This window comes from Cynocephalus volans, chromosome 4 (genome assembly GCF_027409185.1).
Source record: "Cynocephalus volans isolate mCynVol1 chromosome 4, mCynVol1.pri, whole genome shotgun sequence".
Lineage (NCBI taxonomy): Eukaryota > Metazoa > Chordata > Mammalia > Dermoptera > Cynocephalidae > Cynocephalus > Cynocephalus volans.
The window spans coordinates 143249176-143274259 of NC_084463.1; the positions used below are offsets into that span (position 1 = coordinate 143249176).

The 25084-nt window shown below is 48.1% G+C and overlaps 1 protein-coding gene across 2 annotated transcripts in view; it reads left to right on the forward strand.

Moving 5' to 3' along the window:
* The first annotated feature begins 21565 nt into the window (after nucleotides 1-21565).
* The window catches only part of CD82 (CD82 molecule), a 51499-nt gene continuing 47980 nt past the window's right edge, over nucleotides 21566-25084 (forward strand). Inside the window, exon 1 of one of the 2 annotated variants that reach the window (XM_063094575.1) lies at nucleotides 21566-21670. The gene's annotated coding sequence lies outside the window, so the exon portion shown is untranslated. Of the gene's footprint in view, nucleotides 21671-21877; nucleotides 21933-25084 lie in introns of those variants that run through there. The other variant, XM_063094576.1, reaches the window with a different exon arrangement.

Consider the following 25084-nt stretch of genomic DNA (forward strand, 5'->3'; position numbering starts at 1 on the left):
TCTGTCCTCAATAAATGTTAGCTCTTACAATTAATGTTGTGATATTATTATTCCTTTCTTTGGCAGGTGAGCTGGGGAAAGGGTTTGGCTCAGGAGGGACAAGACGTGGTGAGGAAGGTCAGGAATGTCCTCGGGGAGAGCAGGGACCAGGTGGGAGGTGGACACCATCTGTGTGCCTGGCCCTGAGCCGGGCATGGTGAGTACAGACAGGAACATGTCATGGGCACTGCTTGAAAAGCGGCCGGTCACATGGATGGAGGAAACTCAGCCAGGGAGGATGTTACAACACAGCAGGCGGTGTGCGGGGGAGTCAGGCAGGCCCCGGTGACCTGGGAGGCCTCTCAAAGTGGATAGGGATGGCTGAGAAGTGACAGACAAGCAGAGGGGAGGCAGGAGGGAGGGGACATTTGATTTGAATGACGTGGGGCAGGGAAGGGGGACAGCAGAGGAGTCACAGTGTGGGAGAGCAGGTGTTTGCTGGAATAGCTAAGGGGCCAGTAACTGGAAGAGAGGGGTTAGCTGAGGAAGAGGAGACATTTAGAGGGGCTGGGGCTGGACTGAAGACCCTAGAATGTCAAGGAGAGAAATTTCCATTTCTTTGACCGGGAGCCTCTGAAAAAATAATAATAAACGGATCTAGCAATAGCATATAATGTGCCAGGTGCTTATGCATGTTACCTCATTTAATATTCAGAACAGCCCTCTTGTTATCCACAGCTATATCACCTCTGTTAGAGACGAAGAGACTGAGGGTCAGAGAGGGGAAGTGATTTTCTCAAAGCCACACAGCTGGAAGGTGGTGGAAGCAGGAATAGAATCTGGGCCCATTCTCTGGGTTGCCCCTGAAGGTAGGATGGCTGAGCACAGGGCTCTGCCTCTGCTTTGACGTGCAACCTTGACTTGAAGCTGCCTGCTCCTTCTCTGTGAATTAAAGGGGAGCTGCAGGAGAGGGTGGTCAGAGGGGCAAGAGGTGGGCCTGGAGGAGAAGCGAGGGTAGGCAGGCTGGGCTGTGATCTCAGCAGGCTGAGTTCACCCCTTCTCTGGGGAGTGAGGGGCTGGCTGGAGCAAGGTCTCGGCTTCGGAGCATCCTGGGAGCTCTGGTGGGACTGGCCTGGAGTTAATTAGCCACTGGGAGGGGTGTGCTAGGGCGGTGACTTTGGGAGGGCAGGCTGGCGTCCCGCTGGCCCTGACACCAGTCCCAGCACCCACGAACATCCGGTCCACTCTCACATGGGCCTGCAGAGAGGCTCTGTGTGAGGGTCAGAGGAGGGTGCAGATTGGCAGAGAGAAGACAGCTCTGCTTTGGGAGTCAGGGGACTTTGACCAGACCTTGGGCACCTCTGGACCATCTTCCCCATCTAGGACCGGTGGCCTTTCAAGAGCTTCCTTCCAAGCCTAGTATTCCTGGGGCCTGTGAGTGTGGGAAAAGTTCAGAGAGATGGGATGTCCCCGGAGGATGGGGGCGGGGGTGAAGCCTGGGCTGTGGGAGTACAGCTGAGATGAGCCAGGGAGGGGAGGACTGCAGAGTCATGAAGACTTGCACTTGGAGGGGACTTTGGATGACTAGCTGTGCTTTGGGCTGCTTGAGCCCCTTGAGCCACTTAGGGTCACTGTAAGGGAGGGGTGGTCAGGGGATCCTTGTCCTGCCACCCCAGACCCTGACAGCTTTGCTTTATCTGCCTCCACATCTGACTTCCACACTAGGTGTGGCTTAACAGGCTTCTACTGCTGAAGATCGGCCTTCAAATGCCTGGCCTGGGCCCATCCCATTTTACAGACGGAAAGACCCAGAGAGAGGAAGGGACTTGCCTGAGTCACAGAGACAAGGAGGGTGGGGGTACAGAAGTGATAGAGCACTGCCAACCCCACCTCCCTTATCCCCTTAACTCTAGCATGTCTTCCTCTCAAGAAAGAAAGATCTTCAGTCTAGCCAGGATGCGCTCATGCAGCTGCAGAAGTCACCCAGAGGTGTGGTCCACCTGGACCACTGGCTCTCCTGGCATATTCTGTAGGAACCTACACAGTTGCATTTATTCTTCACTCCTGGTCCCTTCTTCCTCAGAATTCCAGGCTGGTGAATCTTTCATTTTATTTCCATTCGGAGAGACAGAATCTGTGAGGTGGGAGGTCTGCAAATGTCCCTGGCCTTCCCTGGCAAATACAGGGGAAAGGACAGCTCAAACACAGACAAAGAAATGGGAAAGCAAATCAAACCCTTATCGACTATCAGATCAGGACTGGAAACTTGCCTTCATCTGTCATACCCACACTTTGCAGGTGAGGAAACTGAGGTTCAGAGAGGTGAATGGACTCTCCTACATCCCCAGCTGGGACTAGAACCCAAGCCTTGTGTCTCCAAGACCCATGTGGTGTGCTAAGGTGGTCTGTCACACCTCTCCCAGCACCTCGTCCTAGATGCAGAACAACCCTGACCTGCTGGGCTAGCAACATCCTCAGGTGTCACCTGCTCCTCCCAGGCCTGGACCACAGTGTGCAGGGCTCAGAGGGCCACGTTTCAGAAACAAGAGCGACACCTAGTGGAGGTTCCTGAGCATGCTACATGTTACCATGGAAGATGCTGGGGCACACTGCCCCCTTGCTTCCTTCCTCCTCCAGTGCACATTTATTGAAGGCCTACTATGTGCCAGGTATGGTCCAAGGTATCAGGGACACAGAACTAAACACGGTCTTTTCTCTTGAGAAACTACCAGCCAAGGAGAGAAGGTATATAACAATAATGGCAATGTAGAGTATGAAAACCAATGGTTTCCACATTCTTTTTCCTTTAATCAATAGAAATGAATTCCTACAGGAAAATGTAATTTGCATTAATAGCCAAGACTCATTGAGCATTTACTATGTGCCAGGCATGGTCCTAAGTACTTTACCTCAATTAACTTGTTTAATCCTTCCAACGGCCCTTAGCAGGCAGGTGCTATCATTAGTTCCATTTTATGGGTAAGGAGACTAACAATCAGAGAAGGTGAATAGCCTGTCAGTGTCGCTCAGCTCGACAGGTGCAGAGTCAGGATTTGAATGCAGGCAGACTGGCTCTAGAAGCCGTGCCCCTCATCTCCAGGTTATATGCCCTGTGTACAGTTGATACTAGTGAGGCTTCTCTGGCTGAAAGGGGCGGGGATGGGGGTGGTCAGGAGTAACACCTGCTCAGCCCACCCACAACTCATCTGGATGCCTAAGGAGCCATCGAAAGCTGCAGACTCCATTGTGGAAATTGGTGCATACCTGACGTGGTGACATTGACAGGTCTTAAGCAGAGAAAAGGAGCAATTAGATTATCATTTTGCAGTGATTATTCCAGGGATGGAGCAAGAGACTCAAACTGGAAGCTATGATCAGATTTGAGGGGCTAAACTGGGGCAGCACCCACAAGACTAGAGAGCAGGAGGGCAGAGGTGGAAAGATAATCTGTCTTCACCATGGAGATCATGTGGCCACAGCTTAGTTTTTAATTTACTTGAGGTTGGGGGTTGGCATGTGTTTCTAGTGTGTCTCATAAGCCAATTGATTCATTCCAAGCTACTTCTAGAACACCTACTGTGTGCCAGCCATTGTTCTACATGCCAGGGATATAGTGAGAAAGAAGGACATAAGGTCCTGCTTTCATAGAGCTTACACTCTAGTGGGAGAAGTCCAACAATAATTTAATAAGGAAATAAGATAAATGGAGACGGTGATCAATGTTATGGGGCAGGGAAGCAAGGCAATGTGCTCCGAGAGGCGATGTCTGCAGCAATTAAGAGTAGAAATTTCAGAGCCAGACCAGCTGGTTTGAATTCTTACACTGCCCCTGATTGTGCAGATCTGGGACAGGGCGTTCCTGGCAGAGGAAACAGCAACTGAAAAGGCCCTGAAGTGGGAAGGTGCTTGGGACACTAGGGAAACCGAGTGGAGAAGAGGTCAGAGAAGTGGGCAAGGTTAGATCACATACCTGGTAAAAAGCTTTTTGTCTGGGGAGATAAAATACCATAGCAAAGTTTGGGGTGGAAATGTGACAGGGTACGGTTTACATTCTGACTGCTAAGTGGAGAAAGAATATAGAGCAGCAAGAGCAGAAGGAAGGAATCCAGTTAGGAGATGATTATATTCATCCGGAAGGGAGATGATAGTGATTTGGAACAGGGTGGAAATGATAGAGATCAAAAGAAACAGAAGGATTCAGATGTATTTGGAAGTAGAGTTGGCTGGGCTTACTGATGGGCTAGAAATTGGGGTGGGAAGGAGGAGTCAAGCATGTGCCCTAGAGTTTGGACTATGGATGAATGGTGCTGTGATCTACTGAGAAGAGGACGGCAGGAGGGACAGGTATGGAGCAGGAGGCTGAGGGAGAAGAGGAAGAGACATACCAGTAGAGATCAGATATAAACAAATTGATATATGGGTCTAGGATCTATTGAAAAGATCGGACCTTCAATTATAAATTCGGGTGTTATCTCATTAGGAGAAGGTATGCCATGGACTGGGAGAGGTTATTCACAATTCTGTATCCAGATATAAAAGGAACACCCATCAATATCACTATTAACACCACCAATGTCAATACCATCCTCACGTTACCATCACGGTCATCACCATCACCACCATCACCAATGCAAACATCACTGTCCCTACCACGGTCACCGTAATCATCACCGTGATGGCCCCCGTTACCTCCCCATCACATCATCATCTCCTCCCCACCTCGCAACCATCACTGTCATCATCACCGTCACCACCATGACCACCACCATCACTACCATCATCAGCATTATCATCACTACCATCTCATTATCACCACCTCTACCAACATCAGTGTCTCTAGGGACACCGTCTTTGTCCCCGCACCACGACCATTGCCATCATCACCGTGAGAAATGGCAGGCTCTCCATCTCCATTACTGCTATCGTTGTAACCATTGCCATTTCCATCACCATCATCGTCATCATCATCTGTTCTTAGATTTCCTTCTTCTTGTAAAGCCTAAGGGTTGGCTGGTTAGCTAAGTTGGTTAGAGCACAGCCTTTTAACACCAAGGCCATGGGCTCAGGTCCCCCATACCAGCCAGCCAACCCCACCGCCACCACCAACAAAAAGCCCCTGGCCTGTGATCTCACTTAACACTATTCCTCTATGATGATGAACTCACGCTTCCTACTGTACATACAGATGGGGGAAAATGTGAAAAGAGGGGGTGTACCTTGTTCAGAAACAGCAATGGAGTAAGAGATAGAGATTTGGTGTTAGGCAGTGAAAACTAGAGTCAGGAGTCCCTAGAACATGAAGACAACTTTGGGGAAAAGTTCACTCTCAGAATCCATATAAATCAAATGAAACCAAGAGAAACTGCGAGGATATACATTAGTCTACTGTTAACAAAAGACCCCAAATTCAGGGGCTTCAGCCACATGGACATTTCTCTCTCTCTCTCTCGGGCCAGGCTGGCCTGGCTGCTCAGTGTTGTCAAGGACCCAACTCTTTCGTGTTTCATCATCGCCTTCAACATGCAGTTTCCATTCATAGCCAAGAGAGCTGCCCAGTTCCCACTGTCATGCCCATACTCCAGGCAGTGGGAAAGGGGCAGAGAGAAGGGCACTCTCCCTCTCCTGCAGGGGGGTCACGACTCAGAAGCTGCAGACATCACTCTGCTCATACCCACTGGCCAGAGAGAGGGGTCTCTGCCCATCAACATAAGAGTTTGTATTCCATTATTACTAATTATTATATTAATAAGATCTGCTGTTTATTGGATAACTACTAAATGCTTAGTTTTATGCCAAGAATGTCACACGTGCCATTTCCAATCTTTTGAGACAGATGCTACTGCTCTTTTTATTTCCTTCAATTTATACATGAGAAAAGTGCCGTTCAAAGAAGCTAGGCCCATTGTCTCCAAGAGCTGCTTGGCTTCACATGCAGATTCTTCTCTGGGGATGGGAGCCAGCAAGAGTCAGACAACAGTAGCCATGTCTATTTACTGATCTTTTTAGTCAAGGTAAAAAGGAGTCTGGAGTCAAAATAGTTGGGTTCAAATGTTACTCCTACCACTTCTAGCTGTTTGACCTTGGACGAGTGGCGCAGACTCCCTACAGTGCATTGAATGCCCACCCTCCCCCGACAAAGTCGTTAAAGCTTCATCCCCACTGTAACTGTTGAGGGTGGGATATCCTATTATGGTAAGTGATTAGATTCTGATGGCCATGCCCTAATGAATGGATTAATAATGGTGACCATGGGTGTGGTTCTGAGGGCTTTAAAAGAAAAGTAAGAGTCTCTCTCTCTCTGCTCCTGCCTTTCTCTCAAGGTGATGCCCTGTAACATCACCAAAGAGCACTCTCACCAGATGTGTTCCCTGGATTTTGGACTTCCCAGCCTCTGAAACTGTAAGCAATAAATTTCATTTTCTTATCAATTATCCAGTTCCAATTATTTTGTTGTAGGCAACAGAAACGGACTGATATAGAAAATTGGTACCAGAGAAGTGGGGTGTTGCTTATAACAAATACTTGAAAATGTGGAGCTGGGTGTGGAAGAGAGTTCAGAAGAATCTGAAGGAGCAGGCTAGAAGAAGCCAAGATGCTGGTGGGAGTTTAGAAGACAAGAAACCCAGGAAAAGTTTGGAACTTCTTAGAGACTTGTTAAATGGTAGTGAGCAGAATGCTGATAGAAATATGGACAGTAAAGATCACTCTAAGGAGGTCTCAGATAGAAATAAGGAGTCTATTGGAAACTCGGGCAAAGATCACCCTTGCTTTGAACTGGCAAAGAACATGGTTGCATTCTGTTCATTCCCACAAGTTTTATGGAATGTGGAACTTCAAGGTGCTGAACGAGACTATTTGGCGGAAGAAATTTCTAAGCAGCAAAACATTCAGAAAGCTGCAATGGCTACTTGCAACAGCCTATGCTGAGTTATGGCACAAAAGGTATGAGGTAGAGCTAGAATTTATAATTGAAAGGGAAGCAGAGCATAAAGATTTGGAAAATTTGCAGCCTGGCCATGTGGAAGAGAGCATTTTCAGAAGAAAAATTCAGTGATGTAGCCCAGCGACTGTTTGCTGAGATGAGTACAGAAGAAAGGAATTATCAAAAGAAGGAGAAAAAGACCTTGAAGACATTTCAGACATCTTGGAGGCTGCATCTTTCATTACAGGCCCAGACATCTAGGGAAACAGAATGGTCTCAGGGAACATCCTGTGGCATCCTCCATGGGCTCGCTACCCAGGGCTACCATGGGATGCTGGTCCCCACACCAGCACCCCAGCTGCTTTGGCTGCTCTAGCTGTGGCTGAATTGGCCTCAGGTGTGGCTGGACCTGCAGCTTTGGAAGCTACAAACTGAAAGCCTTGGTGGTGTCCATGCAGTATTAAGTTTGCAGGCTCGCAGAATGCCAGAGCTGTGGAGCCTTGAGAGCCTCCACCCCAATTTCAATGGATGTATGGAAAAGTCTGGAAGCCCAGGAAGAGATCCATCACAGGGGCAAAGTCACTGCAGATAGCCTTTGCTAGAGCAATGCCAAGCGGAAATGTGGGGTTGGAGTTGCAACAGAAAAACCCCACCAAGGCCATGCCTACTGGAGCCATGGGAGCAGGACCACCATGGAGACCCCAGAGTTGTGGAGTTACCAGCCTGCAATGCCAGTCCGTGAGAGCTGAAGCTTGGCTAAAGATCAAGAAAGCCATAGGAGCAGAGCTACCCAAGAATTTGGGGACCCAACCCCCACACCAGCATGCAGAGGACATCAAACATGGAATCAAGGTACGTGATTCGCCAGCTTTGAGATTTAATGCCTGCCCTGCTGGGTTTCGGACTTGTTTGGGACCTGTTACTCCTTTCTTTTGGCCTATTTCTCCCTTTTGGAATAGGAATATGTACCCTATCTATGTTTGTCCTACCCAAGTAGATAACTTGCTTTGATTTCACAGATGGGACTTTGAACTTTGGACTTTTGAGTTGAAACAAGTTAAGACTTTGGGGATGAAATGAATGTATTTGTATGTGAAAAAGACATGAGTTTTGGTGGTCGAGGGGTGAATCGCATTGGATTGGATAGCTCCCCAAATTTATTGAAGCTTAGTCCCCATTTTAACTGTTGAAGGTGGGAAATCCTGTTATGGTAATTGAAAGGTGGGTCCTCGAAGAGTCGATTAGATTCCAATGACCATATCCTAATGAATGGATTAATAATGGTGGTCAGGGGCATGGTTCTGAGGGCTTTAAAAGGGGAGCACATGAGATCTTTTTCTCTCTACTCCTGCCTTTCTCACAAGGTGATATCCTGCATCAACACCAAAGAAGACCCTCACCAGATATGTTCCCTAGACTCTGGACTCCCCAGTCTCTGAAACTGTAAGCAATAAATTTCATTTTCTTATAAATTATCCAGTTCCAAGTATTTTGTTATAAGCAACAGAAAGGGACAAATACACTCTCTGTGCTTCAATTTTTTCATCTGTACAGTGGGGTCTTTGAGGATGAGATCTTAGCACAGTGTCTGGCATGCAGTGAGCCAAGAAAATAGTAAGTGGTAATAATAGCAACAATAGCAGCAGCAGCAGTACTGATGCAGGTGGTGGTTACAACTGTAGCAACAGCAGCAGCAACACTATTTCTCAGTGGGCATCATTCCTCTTGAGAATCTGACCTGACAACCCTTAGAGTGTGAGTCATTCTATGGATGGAAATAGTGATGGTGTTGGTGGTAACACTGATGACACTGATGATGGTGGCTGATAGTGACGATGGCAATGGTGGCGGTAGTGGTAGTAATGCAACCGCCAAATCTAATTTCTCTCTTATGTAAATACTCAGGTAGACGGGCCCAGCTGAGTATACAGCTGAAGCCCTGGTGCCTTCTGTCTTTGCACTCGCCTCCTCAATATTTGGATGCTATCTCGAGGTCTAAGGTGGCTGCTTCGGCTGAAGCCATCACATTTGTGTTCTAGCAAGTAGGAATTCATGGAGGGGCAGGGGACAGAAAGGCATCCTTCTGCCCTTTTAAGGTCATAGCCAGGAAATTTTTGAAATGGAGCTCAGAGAGAACATTCTTTCAAACACTGTTATCCTGGATAAAGTTCATCATATGGCCCAGTGCCCCTGTACCTAAAGACCTGCAAGCAAATTTCTCTGAGATCCAGAACAAAGACAATATCTCCTGGTTAACTAGAAGATTTTCTTCCATTAGAGGCAGCAAAGAGCCTGGGCTCCAGAGACAGCGTGCAGGCTTCCTGGCTGGACTGGTGATGTTGGACCAGACTGAGATCTGGGACTGATACCACAGACCTGGGGCCCTAATAAGGAAAAGGGTAGGCTTCTAGCAGAGTGGAAGGGAACAATCCTGGCAGACAGTGTATGTTGCTGCTGTTTCTTAAAACATGTTCCTAGTGTGCTGATGCTAATGTGTGATGTTGTTATTTGAAATACTGGAGCTATGGTCTGAATGTGCCCCCTCCAAAATTCATGTTGAAACCTAATCCCCACTGTGGTGGTATTAAGAGGTGTGGCCTTTTGGAAAGTGATTAAATCATAAGGGCTCCACCCTCATGGATGGATTAATGCCTTATAAAAGGAATAAAGGAAACAAGGGTAGGTTCTTTTTGCCCTTCTATCCCTTCAGCCTTGTGAGGACACCTAGATGGCACCATCTATGAGAAATGGGCCTTCACCAGACACCAAACCTGCTAGTGTCTTGGTCTGGGACTTTCCAGCATCCAGAACTGTGAGAAATAAATTTTTATTATTTATAAATTACCCAGTCTCAGGTATTTTGTTGTAGCAGCACATATGGACTAAGAAAACTGGTCAAGACAATGGGAGAAGGAATGATAAAGACATATTTTCTTATTTTAGCTCTAGCACTCATTGTTTTACAGCCTTAGGCAATTCTCTGGTTCTCACATTTCTTTTTTACTTTATTTTTGATGAAATTTAGAACACACACAAATGTATGTAAAAATGTACATGTCTACTTTAAGGACACTGTTAAAAATAAATGTCTTTGTAGCAATTGACCAAGCCAAGAAATGTAATCTTGGGCCAATTACTCAGCCTCTCTCTTCACTTTTATTTGTAAACTAGCATTGATTATAATAAATGTAGCTAGTCTATAAGCCTGTTTTCAGAACAAATAAATTACGTGTTAAAGGCTTAGCATATTGCCCAGGATATGGGAAGTACTCATTAATATTAGACATCATTATGACCAGGTCTTTAACGTTATATATATATATATAGGTATGCCTCAGTAAAAAAAATCTAATCCATGCCTGAAGTGTTAGATAGTAAATTTTGCATATTGAGGGACGACTTATTCTTTTTTTTAAGTGGGAAAACTAATGCATTTCCTAATTTATCTGTCTGCAGTAACAAAGTACCACAAACTGGGTGGCTTAAAGAACAGAAATTTATTTTCCCACAGTCCGGGAGGCTAAGAAGTTCAAGATCAAAGCTCCAGAGTTGGTGTCTAGTGAGGGCTCTCCCCTTGGGTTGCAGATACTCACCTTCTCCCCGCATCCTCACACGGTAGAGAGAGAGCAAGCTCTGATGTTTCTTCTTATAAAAACACTAATCCTATCAGATCAGGCCCCATTTAACCTTAATTACTTCCTTTGAAGCCCCATCTCCAAATACAGCCACACTGGGAGTTAGAGATTCAATATGTGAATTTTGGTGGAACACAAACATTCAGTTCATAATACTAACCCAAAAATCCTAACCAATTTCCCCAAATATTATGTAAATATATATAATAATCTACTAAGGGCTTTTGCATGATAGAAAGTACCTAAAACATCAATTACCTAATTCTGCAACCCATAGGGGTCATTAGCGGGTTGATTTGTCTGCTGGGCACACCCTGTGTGGACACAGTGCTCAGGGGCTCCTTGGTGGGTGATGGTGATCCATCCACTACTCAGTCATTTCTCTAGGTTTTTCAAAAACACCATGTTGTGCTTGGGAAATGTGGTGATGCTTTCCAGAACCAACCACCTTTTATAGTCAGTCTACTTCCTCATATGTGAAAAAACATACACATAGTAGATGGAGGCTCATGCAGGTCCAAATGTGGGCCTCATCCCTACATTTCTTTCCTTACCCAACTTTTCTACGAACAATTGGATTTTTCTAGGTCTCTTGGTTCACCTACTTCCTGCATGGGCTTTTCCTCTTTCATAGAAAACAATTACACTTAATAATGTGCAGCCACTGGAAGTGGCGGTCACACATTGCACAGTGTAAACACTGGACAGGGACCTCCTGGAAGAACTGCTGAGATATAGCTGCTGCTCACGTGCGTCTTCTTGCTGGATTCACCACAGCATAAACGTTGTTGCTGCCATTTTTATGATAAATCATTACAGCAGGCTTTTTGTCCATTAGTCAGTGCTATGGTCTGAATGTTTGTGTCCCCCCAATTTATATGTTGAAACTAATCACCAATGCAATGGTATTAGGAGGTGGGGCCTTTGGTAGGTGATTAGGTCATGAGGGTTCCACTAGCATGAATGGGATTAGTGCCCTTATGGAAGAGGCCCGAGGCTGAGCTGGCTGGTTAGTTCAATCAGTTTGAACGTGGTGCTGATAACAACAAGGTCCAGGGTTTGATCCCTGTACCAGCCAGCTACCAAAACCAAAAAAAAAAAAAAAAATGAAGCCCAACGGAGTTTGTTCTCTCCCTCTGCCAGGGGAGGACACGGCAACAAGGCACCATCTTGGAAGCAAAGAGCACATCCTCCCCAGGCACCAGTCTGTTGTTGCCCTGATCTGAGGTTTCCCAGCCTCCAGAACTGTGAAAAACAAATAAATAAATTACCCAGTTGATGCTGTTTGTTATAGCAGCCTGAACAAACTAAGACAGTCAGAGAATGAATTTTGGGTAAATATTTTAAAAATAATTATGACAGATATATTTATATATATTTAAATATTATATATACTATTTATATATCCAAATATATATCCAAGAGGGCAGGGGCATTGACTATTTGTTTACTGCTGTATCCACGGTGCTAGAATATTGCCCAGTACACAGTAGGCACTCAATAAATATTTGTGGAATGCAAAAATGCATTACAGTCAAATGAGAGTTAGTATTAAGCATGATTTATTGCATTCAGTTGCTTTATAACTGGTGTACCTGGTGACTCTACTGCCCAGAATCCAGCTATCAGTGCCAGAGGGACTAGTGGTGGATTGTCCTTTTGTCCCCTTCCATCCCTGTAAGATTATTGGATTATTGGATAGCCCTGCCCATTATCATGTGGCTGTCAGCACCTCCCTCTGGGAGGACACTTTTCTGCCCGCTGATACAGAGCTCGGTCATGTGACTTGCACAGATGCCACCTGGGCAGCAGCTTTGAGAGCCATCATGGGGCTTGGCCAAATTGCTTCATAAGAAGAGCCTATCCTAACTAAGGGCCGATTTTTCATCTTGGATCTAGAAATGACAAAGACACATGGAGCAGAGCCTCATCTGACCCAGGGCAATCTTCAGTGGTCACTTAACAGAACTGAGAGATGAACCTTAGTGGCTGTAAGTCAATGAGATTTTCGAGGGTCTTTTTTTTTTTTTTTTTTTTTGGAGTATAAACTCATTGACACACAGGACAAGGGGCAGCATTACAGCAGCAGTTAGGCTAGATGACCTCTGACCCCCCAGCCCCTCATTCTAGACTCCACGGCTCATTCTCAGTGAATGGGACATGACACCAGGAAAAGAAGGCACTTTAGGGAAGCCGTACAGCATATTTAGTAGGTTTTGGAATTGGGCCATCCTGGCTTGCTCCCAGCTTTGCCACTTACCAGCTGTGAGATCTTACTCAAATTATTTAAACTCACCGAGCCTTAGTTTCCTTCTCCATAAAATGGGGATGGTGATCGTTCCTACCTCAGAGGGTGGGTCAGTGTGTGGGTTAGATGAGATAAATGTGATACTCCCTGCATGGATCGTAGCTGCAGAGACATCAGTCATATTCATAGCTACTCTGTGCCTTTGGAGTGGACTTTCTACATTTGAGGAAATCGGCATGTTACAAGTTCCACCTTCCCAATGTAGGAAGCAACTCCAATTCCCAGCCTCCCTGGGAGACAGCCTGCAGGCAAGTGGCCTAGGTCCTCTGAGCAGCCACACCGCAGGCTATATTCAAAGGCAAGCCCTGGGAAGAAACAAGCTCTGCCAGGAGCTTCCCATGCTTTGCTGGTGTGGCTGAGGCAACCTCCTGGTGGTGGTTTCCCAGGGGTTGCAAAGTTGACTTCCAGGGACAGACAGGTGTCAGATGAAGGATGGTGACAGTGATGTTTGCTGCATTAGACCAGTTCTGCAGTGTGGTTTGAGGTCTTATTCTTGGAAACGGATCTTGAGCCTGACTCTCCAGCCAATCCCAACCCTCACTCAACAATTCAGGGGGTTTTGCAAGAGCCTTTTAAAAAAATTTTCTGCATAAACAGCTAAATACCACTTGCCCTCCTTGTAACTAATACCTACTACGGTTAATATTATTTCATCATCGTTATTACATGAAGGGTCACATCAGGTCCCCTGAGCCTCCAGGCACCCACGGGGGACTTTAGGCAGCTAGCATTGCCTTATAAATCCCTCACCTCAAGTGTCCTTGTCTGAGCTGGGTGGGGTGTCTACAGCTGAAACTTGGTGTGGAGACCTAATGCCATGTCTGCCCTTGCCTGACCCTCTGGCTAGGGGAATAAACCTTAGACTGTGAGGGGTGGGAACTCCTCCGCCCCCCATCCCCCAGACTTCGATCTTTCTCTCCAGGCCACTCTTGATTGGATGTACTGAGCACTGTGGACACCAGAGGGCGATAAAGGCTCATTTTAAAGGGGAATGTAATGGGAGAGTTTTGTTTGGTTGGTTTTTTTTCCTTTTCTCCATTTCTGTTGGTAAAAGAAATGGTCCAAGTCCATCTTATAGCCCTAAAGTAGCAAATATTGTATGTGCATTGCCCACAGCTTACAGGTGAGGAAAAAGACCCGGGGAAGAGAAAGCCATGTCCAAGGTCACATGACTAGAGAGTTAGCAGAGCAGTGACTCAAGCCTGAGCCTGTCTCACAGAGAGGGGTAGCTTTCACAGGGAAGGTGTCTTAGTTTGTTTTCTGTTGCTTATAACAGAATACCTAAAATGGGGTAATTTATAGAGAAACAAACTTCATTTCTTATAGTTCTAGATGCTGGGAAGTCCAAGGTTGAGGGGGTACCTCTGGTGAGGGCCTTCTTGCTGGTGGGGACTCTCTTCCTATTTTTCAACAGAAGCTATAAACCTAAATGTTAATGTAAAAGTTTCCAATTTTAAGTGGTGGCAATAAATTAAAAACTTTTTCAACTCAACTCTCTGAGCCTTGGCACTCTCAACTGTACAATGGTGTCTTAGTCTGTTTTCTGTTCCTTATAATAGAATACCTGAAACTGGGTAATTTATAAGAAACAGAATTTATTTCGTACAGTTTTGGAGGCTGGGAAGCCCATAGTGCAGGGGGTGCATCCAGTGAGGGCCGTCTGGGTGGTGACTCTGTACAGCAATGCAGGGTATCAGTTGGTGAGAGAATGGCATGAGCAAGACAGCTAACCTCCCTCGTTCTCCTTATAAAGCCATCAGAACCACACCCACGATAACCTATTAAACCATCAGCCCCTTACTCCATGAACAGATCAGTCCAGTCACTAGGGCACAGTCCTTGAAATTCAATCACTTCTTAAAGTCCCCACCTTCCAAATTCCATAGTTGGATTTCTACCCTCTTAATGCAATGAGGGTCAAGTTTCAATGAGTTTTTGGAGACATTCAATCCATAGAAAATGGGCAGAATGTCTACACCACTGGCTTTTTGGGCCAAGGGAGTGTTCCTTTTAACCTCAGGCCTGATTCAGGGTAGGATCTCCCGCTGGTTTGTACTGCTCCACCCATTAGCAGGTGTGAGAGCTCCCTTTTCTGCTCCTGTTTCTGCAGCTCCTCCTCATCCATTGCAGAGGCTGATGAGTATCTGGAGACACCGAAAAAGAGAAGAGGAGAAACTAGAGGAGTCTTCTCTGGTTTCTGCTTTGCTGCTCCAACAACTCTTCCCTGAGGGTATGGAGGTTATGGTAGATGGTCTCCAATGGGATCTACTGAAGTTCAAGGAGAAAATGACAGGCCTGCTGTATATTTATTATATTTGATATCTAAAAATCTTCCCTGACCAGGTCAGCTAAATTATAGTGCCTTGAGAGATCTGGAATAAACCAGTAGTCGTGTCCCATATCCTGGAAATGTTATCATAAGACCATTTTAACTTAGAAGCAGATGTTCTGGGGCCGAGCCCGTGGCGCACTCGGGAGAGTGCGGCGCTGGGAGCGCTGCGACGCTCCCGCCGCGGGTTTGGATCCTATATAGGAATGGCCAGTGCACTCACTGGCTGAGTGCCAGTCACGAAAAAGACCAAAAAAAAAAAAAAAGAAGCAGATGTTCTGGAACCAGAAAAGTAATAAAATAACCTGGAATGCTTCTTGAAACCCTTATCCCAGATCCTTGCATGTAGGATATAACCCAGTAACAATCCCAAATATATATGTCATGTACAATTAATAGAAAAACTGATTTAGTGCTGGGGGGTGGGAGGTTGTCCTCTTCTCTCCTGTCTGCTTTTCCTCCTTTCTTGTGATTATAAAATACTAAGCTCTGCTTTTCTCCTTCGGTGCACAGAAATGTGCATGAGAAATCAGAGTGATCTGACCTATGCATTTCCCTGGTTGCAACTATATTGGCTCAATAAATTCTATACTTTATATGTTTGGCCTCAGTTTCTTTTAGGTCAACATATACAAGAGTACTTCAAAGAGCTCATGGAAAGATTCATATTATCTTTTAACTCTATTTTTCCATGAATTTTTTGAAGTACGTTTGTGTGTGTGTATATATATATATATTAAATATTTTAATAATTATTTTTATCTTGTTTTTTTTAAGTTGTTTTTGTATATGGTTTATAATATACAAAGCAACTAGCAAAATAGTGCATACATATCAATTATAAATAAATAAACTAATGTATATTGGGGTGTAGGCTCATGACTGCTTGGGATACCCAATCCCCACCATGGGGTTGAGCTGATGTCCCAAAAAGGAAAAGAACAGGTGTAACAAGGAATTGTGGAGGGGGGGACATTATTTAATAGTTTCAAACTGTTACCCAAAGGCTGCAGTTATAAAAATCAATCAATAAGCTTCATAATTTGTAAAGTGCTACACAAATGCTAGTTATCAGATTAGTTAAATATCCTTAAATTAGTCACTTTGAAAATGGCTAGCCCATGGTAATGGCTTACTTTTTAAATGATGGTGGCCATTATCATCAGCAATAATAATAGACCTCAGATGTAGCAGGGGGAAGGGCAGGATCAAGGCAGGGACCTAACTATCTTTGTTACATGACTGAGACAGGAACAAGCAATGGCTCAGTCTCTTCTGCTTACAACCCAGCTATCATGGGCTGAGAGTTCAGATCCCCACCAAGTCCTTTGGAGAAAAAAACAAAGGCCAGTGGCCCTGCTGAGCCCATTCAAATGCAGGAATTAGTATGCCTGGGAATAGACTGAGGCTTGAGAAACTGCTAGGAACTACTTCCTGGCCTGAGGACAAAAGATGGGACAGAGTTAGGCCAGCATTCTTTCTGTCACTCAAATAGGAAGGAAGCAAGGTCCCCATGAAGGCACAGGGAAGTTCCTTGACCCAGTGTGAGCCTTTGGGGTAGACACTGTGGTTCAGTGATGGGTGCTCAGTACCTGGGTACTGCACAACTTGGTTGGGCCTTTCCCTTGGGGCTCAATTTCTGCAACTGAAAATTGGGCTGGCTATAAATTGTCATTTCTCCATCTTCCATCACTTATTGGTATGACCATGGGCAAGTTATTAACTCCTCAGTGCCTCCATTTCCACATATTGGAAACAGGCATCATGATAGTATATACCTCATCTGGTGGTGATTGTGAGAACTGAGTGCTATTTAAGTTTATAACTTTAAGGAAAGAGTGCAGGTTGAGGGGAGGAATGTGCTAACTCTATTCTGAAGACTCTTGAAGGACAAAGATCTTAAATAACCCAAGCACTCAGGACTAACTCTCCCCTGTTGGACTTCTTATTCGTTTGTGCACACATGCTTGTGAGAGAGAGATTGTATACTTTTCCTTTAAATCCACTTAGTTTGGACTCTCAGCTCCCATCAGAGGAAATTCTACTCCAGTCATTTTGAGGACCGCCTTGGGGCAGATTGTGTTTATTGTATCTAGAATTTTGCCACCCCATCATCAAGTGAGGAAGACGATGCTCCTATATCGGTCCATTTCTGTTGTTTATAACAAAATACTTGGAATTGGATAATTTATCAGAAAACAATATTTATTGCTTACAGTTTCAGAGTCTGGGAAGTCCAAAGTCCACGGAACATATCTGGTGAGGGTTTTCTTTGGTGCTGGCTTTACGGCAATGCAGGGGTCTCACATGGCAGGAAATGGTGGAACAGAGAAAGAGAGACTCTCACGTGCTCTCCTTTTAAAGCCCTCAGAACCACACCCATGACCACCATTATTAATCCATTCACTACGGCATGGTCCTTACAATCTAATCACCTCTTCAGGGTTTCACCTTTCAACTATCGTAATAGGATTTCCCACCCTCTTAACAGTTACAGCGAGGATTAAGCTCCAGTGACTTTAGGGGCCATTCAATCCACTGCAGCTCCCTCCCCTTGAACATCTCCTGTCCCACAGGCTCTTCTAGAGAGGGAGACTATGCTCCTCCCCTTGAAACCAGTAGGCTTTTGTCACTGCCTCCACTAATAGAATGCAAAGGAAGTGATGCTACTATATGACTTCCAAGGCTAGATCACAAAATTCCATACACTTCTACCTTGTTCTCTATTTGCTCTTGTAACCCAGCGGCCTTGTTGTGAGGAAGCCCAAGCAACATGTGGACAGGCCTTATGGAGAGGGACTGAGGCCTTTGGTCTACACAGCTCTAGCTGAGCTCCCAGCTGACAGCTAACACCAACTTACTAGCCATGTGAGAGCACCATCTTGAAAATGAATCCTCTAACCCCCAGTTGGACCAGCTGACATTGCATAGAGCAGAGATAAGCCTTTGCCACTGAGCCCAAATTGCAGATTTATGGTCTAAATAAATGATTGAGGTGGTTTATTACATAGCAATGGGAAACAGATACCCCACTCACTCTCTCTCCCTCCTTTCTGCCAGAGTTGTGCAAAAGTCTTGGGGACTTACCTAGGCCCAGGTACCAACAAGAAACTGACACCCATGTTCTTGCCAACAAGGACCTTTAGGTTTCCTGCTTTGCTGCTCCCATGCCACCTTTAGGGTGGGGGAATCTTCTGAGAGGCTGGGAATCCCATGACCATCCCCCTTTAAGATCTGGCATACCACCATCTCCCCCACCTCCAAGCTAACCATTTGATATCTTCTCTCAAGGCTTTCTGGAGTGGTTCTTCTCGCTTCTTTCCCCACCTCCAGAACTTCTGGCTTCATTTCTGGAACGGACTAAAGAATTTTACAAAAGATGGAGTCTCTCACTAGACGTCTCTCTGCTCTCTGCCTGGCAAAACAGCCAAGGTAAGTCATGACAAAGCCCGACTTCTGCTGGAAGAGAGTAAATGAGGACAATGTGGGGAGAGCCAGCCCCATGTGATATTTCAGTAAGTGACCCAGGTGCACATCTACTCAACAACTGTCCCTTAACCTTCTAGGCACTGTGCTAGGTGCTGGGGAGACAAGGCCAAATGGCAGTGCCATCCATAGATCCAGACGAGAGGGGAACCCATGTCCACCCAGAGCCCACATCTCATCTCCATCGTGCCTTGGGTATTAAAAACCTGGAAATCTCTGCCTAATGGGCCCACGCCCAGTTTTAAGGCTGACACAAGCCTCCTGGCATGTGCACCCCTAGAGGGGTGACCAAGAGGTGGCTGTAGGCAGGGCACGTGGACAGAGTTTGAGCATTTGGGCTGGGTTGCCGCACTCCTGAATCCTAGGTCACTTATGACATAGGACGAAGATGGGGATAGGAAGAGAAGCGGGGTGGGTGGGCTGAGGGTTGGGGTAGAATTCCAGAGTCCAAGAATTCTAAATTTGAATTTAGAATTCTTCTTCTTGGTCATTATAAGGACCAAGGTAGGAGAATAAACATATTTTATTGTCTGTTAAATGTTTAAATACAAGGGATGTGGCATCAGTTTGCACTCTGAACTTAGGCTTTACGTGATAGGATAGGTCTGCGTGATAGGACCAGTGCCCCCAGCTATGAGCTCCTACAGAGAGACCCTCTTCTTTGGGGCTGCAGAGGATGGTGGGGAGTATGGCACAGGTTCCAGAAGCTGCCTGCAGACTGCCCTCCTTGTTGCCACAGCTGCCTCCATCTCTAATCTGGAGTGGCAAAGACGGAAAGGGATAGCAAATGGGACTAACATGAGGGAATGTCTGCTTAGGGGGAAGGGAGTGCTGATGGGATCCAGCTGTTTTGCCAACTGCCAGTCACCATCACAAACACCCCAGCTGTGGAGCAGCATGGAAGAGAAAGGTATTTTATGCCCATTTTGCATGGGTAGGGTGGGGAGCTAGAACCCAACACAAGACAGAACAGGGTGGTGGTTCTCAAAATACGGTTCCTGGAGCAGCAGCGTCCACATCATTTGCGAGCTTGTTAGCACCTTGAGCTCCCGCAGGATAGAGGGTGTCCCCCTGGGAGAAAGACAATGAAGTGGAACACCGATGGGCTTACAGGATTTCCCAGACCCAATCCCCTGACCTGGTGTGGAGATTCTATGAAGGAAACTTTTTCCTGGAAAGAGAACATTTCGTGAGCATGCCCAGTGTCCAGGCAGTGAGCCAACCACTTCACGAATGCTATCACATTAATCTTCAACAGCCACCCTCAACATTAGTATTATTATTGTTATTGTTATTTTTCCCTGTTTAGGGGCTCATCCTAGAATGGTTAAGTACCTCGCCTTGCCCTGGGTTGCCAGGCAGCTACCTAGGTCTGTGATTCTCAGACCACCCTAAATTTCTTCACAATTTGCTCAAACTTGAGTGTGATTCAGAATCACCTGGAAGCCTTGTGAAACCAAATTGCCCCATAGTTTCTCATTCAGTAGGTCTGGGATGGGCCCTCAAAATACACATTCCTAACAAGTTCCCAGATGATGTTGATGCTGCTGGTCCCAGGACCATGCTTTCAGACTACTAGACCAGGCTGGGATCCAGCTCCCTACCCTACTCCACCCATGCAAAACGGGCATAATCATACCCTCCCCACAATGCTGGTGTTGTGAAATGCCAGTGAGATAATGGGAGTGAAAGAGCTTTGTCAGCTGCACAGGTGAATGGCCCTGGTCATTAACTGGGTAACCTGCCCCAGGCTAGTCCCCTGGAGTCTGGGAGTGCAGCATGCTGGGATGCAGGGTGGGGCATGACAGACACCTGGTGACCTTGTAGCCCACCTTAATTCTGGGCCATTTCTATGGAGAGAGCCACCTTTGAGGGCTCAGGCCTGCAGGCTCTCCTGTCACCCCTCTCATCAACCCACACCTCCTCCCTTACCTCAGGCGGGCTGCTGGGCACTGCTCCAACAGCTGGCTGGCCTGGGCCACTTCTCCAGGGGCCAGCCTAGGCAAGCTGGGGCAGCACCAAGTCTGTGTGTAATTCAGGGACTGGGGCTGGATCCTGATCACCACTGCCTGCACCTTCTCTAAGCCTTAAGTTGTGCATCAGTAAAATGGGTGTAACATGAGTACCCCATGAGTTGTGGGAATTCAAGGGCCGGTACTTTTCACAGTGCTTGGCATAGAGCCCAGCCCCTGGCAAGGGTTCAATCAATGGTAGCTGTTAGTTTCAAAAAGTGCCCAGGCCTAAGCAGCCTTCTGATAGAGACTTGGAACGCAAACCACTCCCACGCTGTTCCCCGGTGGCACCCGGATACACCCGTCCTGGAATGCCAGAGTGGGGGCCCCAGGCCTCACCGCCCTGAGTCGGGGTGGACAGGGCGGGAAAGGATTACCGAGGAGGGGAAAGGGAGTGTCTTCATCCTAGGAGAGCCGGGGGCGGACCCGGAGGAGAAAGTGAAGGAGGCGGGGACGATGGGAGGGCCCAGGAGGGCCGGAGGACTCGGGGGAACGAGGAAGGCCGAAGAGGGGCGGGACCGCTAGGTAGGGCTGTGACTTGGGCAGGGCTCGGGGGCGGGGGCAGAGGGACACACAGTACAGGGTCGGGAGGCGGGGCCAGGGGCGGGCGTCGCCCCCTGCGTGACCTGGAGGCGGGGCTGCCGAGAAAGAGAGAGGCCAGAGCGGGGCGGGGCAAGGGGCGGGGCCTGGCCTCCAGCGGGATCCGGGGAGGGGCTGGCGGGTTAGAGTAGAGCGGCCGTAGTGGGCGGAGCCTGGCTCGCCTGGAAGCGAGGCTGCTTTCTCTCGAGGCCCGGGGGCGGGGCTGGCGGACTCTTAGAAAAGCAGAAGGGGCGTGGCCTGAGGAGGGGCGGGGCCTGGCCGAGGCCGTTGCCTTCGCAGACGGCCTCCGGGAGGGGGACGCTGGAGTGACTGAGCCAAGGGCGGCGCAGCCCGACGCTGACTGGGACGCGAGCGGGCGACGCCGGGCTTGGAGCGCGGAGCAAAAAGCAAAGCCAGCAGGTGAGAAGGGCCGAGGGAAGCCGTCCGGACAACCAGAAGCGAAGTTAGTTTTCGCCCCTACTTCTGTGGCCGGCTCGGGCAGCTTTCTCGGAACAAGTGACAGGTCGGAGCAGCTGGTGGGGGAGAAGGAGCATTGGCCCCCGAGTTCTGACCGCACCCCCACCCCACAAAGTTCTCTGGTTCCGTCTTGCACCGGCTGTGTGACCCGGCCCTGTCCCTCCACCCGGATTTCCCAGGTTGCAGTAGGAGGGGGTTGAACCAGGTGAACTCCATGCTCCAGTTTCCTTTCTCACTGAAACTCTGGAGGGTGAGGACTGCCAGGTGGGAACGGACTGCAGTTCAGCCACAGGTGTTCAGATTGCGCTACCTAACCGCAGTTTCCCTGCAAATGGGACTGAGAGAAGCGTGTTGCTTTAAAGGTCACACTGGTTCCCGGATGGGGCTCGATCCCATGGGCCTTGGGGAAGGTGAGCCCAAAGCAGGGAGGTTGCGGTTCTCCTCCCCATTACCCCAATTTTGAGAGCTCAACTGAGCCGGGCTCTCAAAGACTTCAAATCGGAAACTTAGCCGGGCTTTTCTAGATGAGCTGACCTGAGGGGTCCAGGCAGAAACTGAGGGACAGTTCTTATTGGGGTGAGTGGGGAAGAGGAGAGGAAACCCCACCAAACCTTGGGCCCAGGGTCAAGCCCAAGGGTTTGTTGTGCTGGAGGGTTCTGTCCCTGGTGGTGATGGGTGCCCTGTGTAGGGCCACAGTAGCTGGGCAGCGTAGTTCAGTGGTCAAGGGCTTGAACTTTGGGACCAAACTGACTTGGATTCCACTCTCCCTCCAAACTTCAGTTTTCTTGTCTATAAAATGGGGTAATGACTGTACCCAATAGTAGTAGCGAGAACTATAGAGAATAACGTGTATACAGTGCTTACCCAGGAGCCAGGCACCCAGTGATGCCTCACACTACATGACAGCTGCTCTGATGGGGATGGGCAGGTGATGGGCTGGCTTCCTGCTGGAAATGAGCCCTTGTTTTTGGAGGATTGGAGGCTGGCTGCATCCCCTCCTGACTCTGTGAGAGCCAGAAATTGCCAACTGCCACCAATGTCACTCTGTTCATTCAAGGGCTGGAGAGTGTGTCACCTGGACCAAAGAGTGGCTGAGTTTTCTGTAATATTGCTTGAGTGAGTGGGTGTTCAATTAAACCAAAAAATCTTTACTGAGCCCCTACAATATAGTACACAAAGCTAGGAGATACAGAGGTGAACTAGCCAGACCTGGCTCTGCCCTCATCCTGAGTTGGTGTCCCTGCCGGAGAGGATCACTCACATGCAGGGCTCAGGGCCAGAGGAGATTTCACAGGTCTGTGCCGTGCTGATGATTGGACTTCAGCTATTCCATTGCACACTTGGCTTGGGGTGGAGGTGAGGGGCAGTGTGGGCACCTGTTGTCTGTGTGAGCAGGGTTGGACACCGAAGGATACCCTTTGTCATCTGGGGAGATAAGCTGTACACTTTGGAACCAGTCGGAAAGTACTATGCACAGAGTCTGACTGAAGGCTGCACGATGTAGAGGACAGAGTTTGGGATCAAACTGTATATAGGGAGGGGGAGGTGTCAGAAGAGGTGACACACTTGAGAAAGCAGAGCAGGGGGTGAGGAGGCTTCCTGGAGATTTAGCAGGACTTTCTGCCCAGGCTCTCAAGCCCTGGTTGGGCTGGGATCAATGTGGGGCCATAGACTTAAGTGGCATAAGATTAGAGTTTAGTACAGTGGGGAGGGAGAGGGCTTGGTCAGTGGTGCCCATGGTGGGGAGGAGATGTTCATTTTATAGTTCCGGTAAGCATCTAATGGAAAGCCCTACCCCCCACAACCCCCACCACACACGCTGAATGATACAAGGCCCTCACCCTAAGGTTGCTTATCACCTGGGGAGGAGTTTAGACAACAATACCAGTGACTCCGATACAAGATAAGTGAAAAAAGCGTTAGTGGGATTTTCAGGGCCTTAAGGATTGGGAGGGTTTCAGTAGCCAGGGCAAAGATAGTGTCTTGGACAGAGGAAAACGCCTAGGCAGAAGCAAGGAGGTCAGCCTGTTCAGGGAGTTCTCAAGAAAATGCTGTGTTGATTAGTCTGGCTGAAGTCTGGGACTGTGCAGGGGATGCGAAGCAGGAATAGTAGGTGGGATTAACTCATGAAGGATCTTGAATGCCCAGATGAAAAGTTTCAATTGGATTTGTGCAAAGTGGGAGCCACTGAAAGTTTTTGAGCAGGGGCGTAACATACCAGAGTGGCAGTCTGTGCCAGATGTGCTGTGGTAATGGGGAAAGAGGGGTCTGGGTGACTTTAGGGCAGATGGGAGTGAAGGAAAAGGCACCATCAAAGGGGTGGAAGCGGAGCCAGAGTGGCGCGAGAGGAGTGTTCCAGTGCATGCCCTGCATTTCTTTCTATTCCCCCACCCTGTCTGGTCCGTGGTGCACAGCAGGGGTTCAGAAACATGGCTGGATTGGGTGGGTGGGGGGTGCCAGGGAGAGTGATAGGGAGAGAGCCACCCAAGAAGGCCCTGCATTCACCCATGAAGGGGAGGTATCTGGGCCAAGGGGCGGGAGCCTGGCCCAGCCAGCAATAGGTTTGGGAGCAGGGTGGGTGGGAAGAAGTGTCTTGGGTTTCCCTCTCCCAGCCCCAGCCCAGGGAGGGCAGAGGTGAGAGGTTAGCCCTGCGCTATCTCTGGCAGCAGGCAGCCACTCAGGGCACAAGTTTCCCACATTGAAGGGGGGGAGTTTTGGTTCCTTTGGGTTCCTCTGAAATTTCTACTGTGCAGGGGCAACCCCCTCTCTCGAGGCCTCAGACCTTACAGTCACAGCCTGGAAGTTCCTGCCAGCCATCCCCCTCCACTCTCGGGACCCAACCCCTGTTCCCCTGAGGACCAGACAGCCCCTCCTGGCACACAGCTGAACAGACTCAAGCCCTGAGTGTTCCTTTGGGTTCGAACACCTGGGGCCAGCTGGTACCCCTGGTTTGGGCTTGGCCTTGGTCCCCTGCTCCAAACCGTTATACCCACTTCCTCTGCCCCACGGGAAGCTCAGAGGGGACGGTTATGATTTAATCAAGAGCATCAAATGGCCAGAAGTTGGCTCTGTGAGAGGAGGGAAGAGTCTGGGCTGCTTGGCCTGGGCCCCTCTATGGGACAGGAGGGGATCGGGGTGGGGGGCCTGTTTAATCTCAGCAGGAACTGCCCTGCCCTCTGGTTTCCTTTCCTCTGAGCCTGAGTCTGAGGAGCCTGGAGGGGAAGCTCAGTGGTAAACATTGGCCCAGGGGTATGGGATGTGTTGCTTCTCCACCCGCCCCCAGACCCTGATGCTGCCCTGTGAAGGGGCAGCCAAGCACAGACTTGTCACCTCTGTGACAAGCTCAGTGGTGTCTTT